General features: G+C 32.1%; 1 non-coding gene across 1 annotated transcript; it reads right to left on the bottom strand.

The window, feature by feature from the left end:
• Positions 1-798: 798 nt before the first annotated feature.
• LOC107399081 (uncharacterized) lies at positions 799-1,355 on the bottom strand. The gene is made up of 3 exons (XR_010335038.1): positions 1,250-1,355; positions 1,064-1,174; positions 799-1,015 (listed from the first exon to the last, which is right to left on the bottom strand). It is a non-coding gene; the product is annotated as an uncharacterized LOC107399081 (transcript).
• Between the last annotated feature and the right edge of the window lie 8,130 nt (positions 1,356-9,485).

Below are 9,485 nucleotides of genomic sequence, written 5' to 3'. Positions count from 1 at the left end.
TTTGCAAAATTGCAACCGAATTCGATTTTTCTTGACAATTATTTGACGTATGTCAACCCCACAGAAATGTTAAATTTTTAACTGGAAGCGTACTCCATTGGTATCCTCAAAAATTTAAGTCCAATGTTACCAACAGACTCAATATTTCTGGATCAGTCTGTATTTGCAACCTAATTCACAATAAAATTGCAAGCTATCGGTACCTTACCGGATAGTTAACGAGTTGTTTATAGCAACGCAAGCTGAATTGCAAATCCATTGCAAATCTAAATATCACTTATCAAATTGTCAAAACAAAAAATAAATTTATTATCAAAATATGTTTAAAGTAATGGCGAAAACCTCAAAACGCCAAAGAGAAGAAAATTATTCAGCCATTTGTAATTATGTTGTGTCTAGTTTGAGGACCGCAACGCAACACAGGTCTTGAAAGTCAGTTCTTCCTCCACGGGCTTTGAAACGTGGTGTTTTGTTTGAGAAATTTCCCAAAATAGCTACATTGACAGAAAAGATATATTAGGTCGGAAAGGAAGTTTTCCAGATTTTTTATTTTTATTACAAATTACAAATCAAAATAAATGGTACAGTTACAAAAAATTTATATTTATTTATTCGTCATAACTTTCAACTATCCTTTTCCAACGAGGATACAACAATAAAATAAAAAAAATTAAACGTTCTAAGATCCTAGGACGCCTGTAATAAGGCAATACTGTTGTATTATTTTTTAATTTTTGTGTGTACACTATTTCTTCTTAGTGTATATTGTAGAGAAATAAAGCGTAAGAGAAACTCATCCTTAACATCTAAAAGAAATAGTGAAAAAAATAGCACTTTACAAGTCGATCGTTTGCAAACGTACGGTTAGACCAAAATTATAATTCAGAATAATTCCTCCCCAAGTAATTGTAATTGGCTCCAATGTATTTGTCATAAAAGTCAACAAAATTCTTCTGTTATTCTTATTGTATAAATACCAAGGAGAATATGCCAACATCTCAAACATTTGACTACTCTGAAAGTTGTATTTAATTTGTTTTTGTTTTTTGTAATGTTTATTCACCTCATCACATAGTCTTTGTGATCCTTCTACAAACATGTAGACAGAGAGGATAGTACAACCGACGACCACAACTAAGCGAATCTTGAGGATAGTGCTAGTGCTTTCAAAGCTCTGTAAAAGCACATAAAAATTGTACAAAGATTATATTGGTGTTCTATGCTTGTGGAGCTAAAGAATATAACTTACGTAGAGGACAGAAAATGTGACAAAAATGGAACCCAATATTCCTAACAAGACGAACACTGGCATTGCTTGAATTACTTTCCGAAGAAATGATTTGGTCCATCTGTTTCAAGAAGAAATTAATAATGATGGTAATGATGATAATGATGATAATAATGATAATGATGATAATGATGATAATGATGATAATGATGATAATGATGATAATGATGATAATGATGATAATGATGATAATGATGATAATGATGATAATGATGATAATGATGATAATGATGATAATGATGATAATGATGATAATGATGATAATGATGATAATGATGATAATGATGATAATGATGATAATGATGATAATGATGATAATGATGATAATGATGATAATGATGATAATGATGATAATGATGATAATGATGATAGTGATGATAATGATGATAATAATGATGATAATGATATTGATTTTTTTCCTTTAATTTAAGAAAAAAATTCTGCGCCCACCTTTTTATTTTTACATTGTGAGAAATGCATAAACACATTTTTTGTGAAACAGCTTCTTGATACGATAAATCGTCAGGAGCAGTTTCAGAATTTGTATTATGTCCTTTAGGAATTTCAAGTATTTGTTGGTTGAGTAGAAATATTTGTAATTTGATTTGTAAACTGAAATACATCATTATAAAGGGCAGACGAACGCATGTCCAAGCTGCCATGGGTTGACTGTAATAAAATAGATTGTACGGAATGTACCACCAAGAACCGAAATATGCTTTATAAGCCCAAACGTTTAAAAACCATTCGCTTTGATCTCCCCAAACCGGGAACAAGATAACTCCTAATAATCCAAACCAGGCGATGATGAAATAATTAAGAACATTTGTTCGATGTATAAATTTTGGAAGTTCTGAGGTTATCATTTCAGGAGGCCAGAATATGGTTTCGGCTTCAGATAACAAATTTAGGAGTTGTTTTTCAAAAATGAAGCAGAAAAGCATGCCCGCTATTACCTACAAAAAATTAACAACTCATTAATTAATTACTCATTAATTCATTACTAAGTAGTAATTTAATCAAATACGTACATAACTGATAAGCATTATCATACATCCGTATCTCACCATTGCTGCTATGCTAAAATTGTTAAACAGGTAGTAAAGATCTAGTAACAGACTGCCGGAATATAAAATGAAATAGACAATGGTAAAAATTTTCATAGTTCTGTGATAGCCGAAATCAATAAAAATTCTTTTGATGTAATGCCAAGGGAAATTTCTAAGCGCTGCTTGCTGCATCTATTTTACAATGTAATGGAAATATTTTGGTCAGATCAATTTATGTGTTTAACTATGTACTCGAGGACGTAAGGCATTTATCAAGTTTAGAATACAACAATGTTGAAGAGGTAATTATGGTACCAGTCAATAATTAATATCTCGTAAATTTTTTATATTAAATATTGTTCTATACTTACTTAACAAAACTACACTAATACAAGTTTAATGATAAAATATGTAGTGGGGAAACATATTGATTTATCATTTTTTACAATTATTGGCTTATTTACAACCGCTAATGTAATTTGCCGATTCCTAACTTCTTAAAAATTGGGAAACAGGTCATTAAATTCCACGATCAGTATACAGCGTGCTCAAAAACTGGCGCACCAACTCAATGGTGTGTGGTAGAGAACTGGTTACATATAAAGGTAAAAATAGTAAAAAAATTCATTGTATTAAAGTTATTGATAAATAACGGATTTTAGATAAATTGTATGTGGCAACATTGTCTAACAGTCATGATCGCAATAGAATTTGAGCAACAATAAAAATAAATTATTTTTGAAACGGTTTCCTAGGAAATAATTCCCAGTGTTGGCACATCTACAAATTGTGATTTTTTGGGTAAATTTTAATTTTTTTAAATTAAAAAAACTGTTAAAGTCTGAAAGGAAATTTAAAAATAATTATTCATCGTTTTGTTACGGAACGATTACCTGGTATGAAACATAAAAACATAAAAAAATAATGAAAACTAAAGAAGTTAACACAATAAGTTTGTAGCTCCAGATTTTTTAAAATATGACTTTAGGAATTTTTTCAACATTTTTCCCGTAATCTGCACTTGCTTCTCAATAACGTACCACTGAGTTGGTGCGCCAGTTTTTGAGCACTCTGTATAATACCATGCGATCATTTGAACTTATAATTAGAATAGATTTTGTCAGTTTTTTAACTTGGATAAAAACGGTGATTGTAATAATTAATCAAACTGAAGAGTCAAATAATAATGTTTTGAAGGGTAATAGTCAATTAGAATACATTTTTCCCTTAGTTTGCACTAGTTTTTCAATCAGAAAGACACAAAACAGCCTACTCTAATTATAAATTCAAATAATCGCATGGTACTATTTATAATAAAAATTCTAAAAACGGGATCACAACAGAAATAAAAATTCCGTGTCAAACAAAAAAAAACTTTATACTACAAATATAAAAATGATTCAATACCTAAAGAACGGTTTGATGAACACGCAAAAATATTATAAGTAACTATAAAAAATGCCAAAGGTTTTTTTTAATGAAAATCACATACAAAATGCTGTAAATAACACCAAACCAGTGTGGAAAATTATAAAATATGTTATTAATAATGTTGAGCTTAGTAAAACGGACTCAGCATTGATAGGTTTAAAAATTGAAAAAGGAAGTGACCAGGAAGCAGTAAACAGAATTAATAAGCACTTTATTAACATAATTGATCACAACAATAAACATGATAACAGGTACACTAGTTCCTCCACAGAATTTAAGAAACCTAAATATTTCGTAAATGGCTAAATTTAGGTAAAAGGACTTGTAAAAACTACCTTAAAGTAACTCTAGTAATTAAATATTTTCAGAACGATTTAACAAATGTAGGATGAAGTCCGAGCGGTCATAATTTTTTTTTTAATTTTATATTTTAATTTAATGGTAGTTTGTTTTTTTTACTTTTCGTCATAGATTAGCATGTAGATAATTAGGGTAATTAGTCAGTAAAGTTCCGAAAAGACCCCGAGACTTTTATTTCGAGAAACATAAACACTGGAGCCTAATTTATTAGCTAGTCAGGGTGACAAGCAGACCACCCCAAGTCGATCGTGAGAAAGACGCCTTCGAATATGCAATTTTGCATATGAGTTTTTAGTTTTCAGCCACACTTTAGAGGGGTAGTGTGAGCTAGAGTCAGTTCCAAGTTAGAGTGACTTAAAGTAATTGCTTAAGTGAATCAAGGTGAGTTATCACTGAGTAATCCCAGTTTGTTGGTGTGTGAGGTTTTTCAATCCAATAAGGTGTAGAGATTTATGATAATTACCATATCAACGGTAGGGTGAGTCGTTCACTTATTATTTTAATTGCTGCGGTGTTGATATTTATAATTGTTGATAACGTTCATCAGAAACCTGCGTGAGTATTGAGTACAATATCAAACTGAAGTTGAATTAATGCGCTATTCATCAGTTGATAGTTTATTTAATTGGTTGATACTAAAGTTGGTGATATTTGATGAGAATGATATTGAATTGAGAGTTGACGAACTATAAATAAGATTGAGTTGAGCCCCGACATGTCTTGCTAAATTTTGTTAGTCTGTCTATCCTTAATTAATCCACGGTTAAGCTTGAGGCGGGGCGGCGCTCGAAAATGCCCATTGCACGCCGAGATTAACCCAACAGGGGACGCTGGATGGTCGCGGCGTCGCGAGGCCTCCAGGTCTGGTTTATGTTTATTTGTGGACGCGGGGGATCACTAGGCAGCCGCGTTCATTGCACCCCCAGGTCTAGTTTGCAGAATAGGTCGTGGGGAGAGCGCTGGAAGGTGATCATTGCACTTGCTCGTTGGTCCGTGAGACGGCTTCGGCTATGAGGTTAAGGGACTTGTTCGCCACCTGCACTATGAAGAGGGCTTCCATTGCACGCTCAGGGCTATGTGTGATTAGCAGTTGAGCAGGTTAGCCAAAAAGGTGTTCATTGCACTGCCCGGAACCGCCCCTGAGATACGGCTGCGGCCATGAGGTTTATAGAGACTTGTTCACCACCTGCACTATGAAGAGGGCCTCCATTGCACGCTTAGGGCTATGTTTGATTAGCGGCCGAGCAGGTTGGCCAAAAAGGTGATCATTGCACTGCCCGGAACCGCCCCCTTTTTATGTTGGTCATAGGCGAGCACCATGAACATAATATCCATTGCACGCTTGGTGTTGAATGACCTGCGGGTCTCGAAGTAGACGCTGGACGGATATTACCGGGGTACTCATTGCACAACCTAAGACAAGTGGTGGATGACAAGGCAGCGTTGCCTATTGCACGTCAGAACCGCGAGGTGGTCTCTCGATTGCTGCTGATCCAGAGACAAGCGGGCTGGATGGTATCTATGAGCAAAGGGGTAACCCTTTGCCTGGTTTTCCCTATGCTCCTGGAGTCCTATTGACCAGGACTGCGACTGTTAACCTTTTGAACCCCTTGGACAGAGCTCAACCGATTCTATTCGAATTACATATTTTATTGATGGTAGATTTGCATAATTATTTTGGGTTAACGACTGTTACATTTATTGGTTCACAAATGGCGATTGTGGACGTCTCACTCTGATGGACTGGATTACTCACACCCCCATTTTATTTTTCAGACGTTGTCTTAACTAAAATTGATGACCTGACCCCGACACCTCGGCACCAGCTCTCCTGACAGGATTATTTAAAGTGGTTGAGTACTTTCAAAGTTAGTAAAGTAGTGAGTTGCTAAAATTGCCGCCGGTCCAAAGATTTTCCTGATATTTGATAAGCATATGTTTTGTAATTTGCGATAATTACGCTTCTGTACAAAAATCGGTTCATCAAAGGCCATTGTAATGGATTTTGCACGTGTTCAAATTAGCTGTTATTTTGCGTTTCAAAAATGGCCCTACACAAAGAATTTTAATATTTGGGAAACATTAAAAGGGTTCAAATTCTATCATCTGAGAACTTTTTCAAATTTCTATCGTCATCAAGGCTAACTTGATTTTTTTTACATGGCACAACAGGTCAAATTTAATGATTTTTAAAAGAGCATATTTTCAAAATTCACTGATGTAACATAATACCTACCTATATTTTTATTAAAAGGTAAAAAAAATAAAAATTTAAAAATTTAAAGCTTAGTTAGCTTTGAAAATACTGTTATTAACGATTTGTCACTTATATATTACCCAAAAAATAAACTTGGGTGCAATAATTAGTTTAACAATGGTACATTTAAGTAAAACTGAACCGAAAAAAATTTACATGTTGTTTGGTCATGGCGACAGAAAGCCAAGAAGTTAATGGAAATCATTTTAAACATCTTTTGTACCGTAAAAATAATCTATTTCGTGTTCTTTTTTAGTTGAAAGTGTTATTTTAATAATAATTTTTTATTTTTACTTATTTTTGGTCAATGTTTAAGCAGCAAAGAGCTTACGATAAGTAAAGACAACATTTCCAAGTATAACAAAATTTTACATTTTTCATTTTTTTTTAAATTCGAAACGATGATTAAAAGATTAAATTAATGTATTAGCTGGTTCAAAACAATAAAAACGTCAACGTCGCATTTTACCAATTTAATTTAATTTAATTTTTTTATTAAGATAAATAAAATTGTAAAATAGTTATTAATAATTAGGTCTCTCATTGAAAGTGTAAATTATATTAACTGTTATTTTTTTGAAGTGCATGAATAATTTATATCAGCCAATTTTGAGACAAAATGCGAGTTGGCGTTTTTATTTTTTTTATTTGTCATTTATTACAGTGATATTACATAAATAATTAATTTATTAGATCTTGGATTTGGGACTATCAAAGGTGGTAAATCATTTATAAAAATTAAAAAAAGAATGGGTCTTAAAACCGATCCCTGCGGCACACCCAATTCAACAATCGCTAGTTCGGACATGTGACCATGTAGAGCAACAACTTACCTTCTTTCATATAAATAAATTTTAATCCAATTATTTGGAATTCCACGAATACCACCATGGTGAAGCTTTTCTAACAGAATACTGTGATTCACAGAGTCAAAAGCTTTTGTAAAATCATAAAAAAGCCCAACTGTTTGTTGCTTATTATTTAATGAACTATATAACGCAGAAACTGTTTCTTTTATAGCAGTTATTGTAGATTTACCTTTTCTAAAACCATTCTGTAGAAGAGATCAAATGTGTACATTCCAAGAACTTTACCAAATGATCAGAGAACATTCTATAGCAGGAGACTTCACTTTTGAAAAGTTTTTAAAGCTTCAGGAAAAACACCATTTGCAAAAGACTCATTGATTGAATGGAATAATGGGGAAGATATTAGATCCCTGACCGCAATTAGTAAGGAACCAGGTATTTCATCAATACCAGGTGTTTGTTACATGTTATATTTATGACTGAAATCACCTCCTCCGGTGTTGAAGGTGCCAAATAGAAACTTTGTACAACAGTTGAAGTACATTCGAAGTAATTTTGTGATAAAGCTGACTAATTTCTTTGGGAAAATTGAACACCATCAGCAAAGCAATCTTTAAAGAAGTTACAGAGGTCCAACAGTTCACTGATCACTTTATTGTTTTTATCGACTAATTCAATGTTGTTGGTTTTAAAATCTTTTTTTTTAAATTATATTCCAGCTTTCACGCACAAGGTTATCTGAATTAGCCAATCTGTAGTCATTATATGTTTGCTTTCTACATTTTAAAGGCTTATCATAAATTTAATAAAATCGACTTGTTCGAGAATTTGAAAAGTGACCAATAATCATTAAGAAGTATATAAATTTTGTGCGTTACCTTTGGTTCAGAATGTATAATGTGTGAAATTTAGATTTTTATAAAAGTATGAGCCAAAAATTTGGAGCACTTTTGACACATTGTCAAAAAGGATAGGAACTTATTTGCTGTTTCAAACCTGCAAAAACGCCAAAGTCGCATTTTCTTTCAAAATTAGTTGTCATAAATTATTCATGCACAAAAAAATAATAGTTAATAAAATTTATCCTTTCAATGAAATTAATAACTATTTACAATTTTATCACATTCATTAAAAAAAACGGTAAAATGCGACGTTGGTGTTTTTGTATAGTTTTAAGACAGCTAATACACACGTTTAGGTCAGCGAAATGTCAAGGGTATCCGAAATTTTTTACTTGCCACCGTAGATCTTATACAGGGTGATTTTAAAACCAGATGGTGCTCTAGATGTTTTGCTTATGGCCTGATTTCAAAAATAAGAAAGTGAGTCAAATGGCTCTTAATATAAGCTGATGCTTGTAAGATTTTTATAAATGTTATACTATATATTGGGTTATACTTTTAACCGTTCTGAAGTATATTTTTCTTTTCATAATTTAAATGATATTTTCTTTCACACAAACAAGTTCAAAAATATTGTTTAAATATTAAGATATTGGAAAAAAATATGTAAAAGTTAAAAAATAAAAAAATACGCCTCTGCTACCAGTCCCCTCTTACATTTGTGCGCAATTAAACTCTGCCTGGGTGTGTGCTTATACCAGCTGACAAGACTTTTAACTTTTATTAATTTTTTTCCAACTTTAGTAATTATTTTGAATTAAAATTTTTAGTTAAAGGACAAATTGCACATGTTTCAGATTATGAAGAGCAAAATATCGGTCCCAATTTAATTTAAAAAAGTTGAGTGAATTTAGGTTAAAAAAATACTATGACATTCAGAAAAAAATTAAAAACATTAACTTACACTACGTCAAAAGCGATTTTATTTTAGTTGTTTAATTTTTGATATTAGGTCATAAATAAAAATTCTACAACGCCTGACGTTTTTAAATTACTCTGTATACTTAACAAAAAACTGTTTTACACAATCCGACACTGGCTTCAAATAAAGTGTATATCAAAGACGAATACACTACAATAAGATTTGCAGTAAAGAATTAGGAGACGCTACAGGCATTTTTAAATTTTAAAGTTTTCGAACTGAATCCCAACAATTAAAAAAGTAAACAGGGCATTGACTGTGCCAAGAAACGTTTTTCTATTGAGATTAAAAAATCTGGCTGCTGTAAAATAAGTCTCTTCTTCTACACAAATAGTTTCAATTTGATGCGCTACCATTTCTACGTGTCTAACTCCTTGTTCTATCATATCACACAAGAAAAAACTAATAAATGTCCCGACCTTAAATTCAATAAGTGTTTATTTAAAAAAAAAAAACAAACCATGTGC

This window comes from Tribolium castaneum, chromosome 7, assembly GCF_031307605.1.
Source record: "Tribolium castaneum strain GA2 chromosome 7, icTriCast1.1, whole genome shotgun sequence".
Classification (NCBI taxonomy): Eukaryota; Metazoa; Arthropoda; class Insecta; order Coleoptera; family Tenebrionidae; genus Tribolium; species Tribolium castaneum.
The sequence above is the reverse complement of the archived record's forward strand: the minus strand, read 5'-3'. Positions and strand labels throughout refer to the sequence as shown.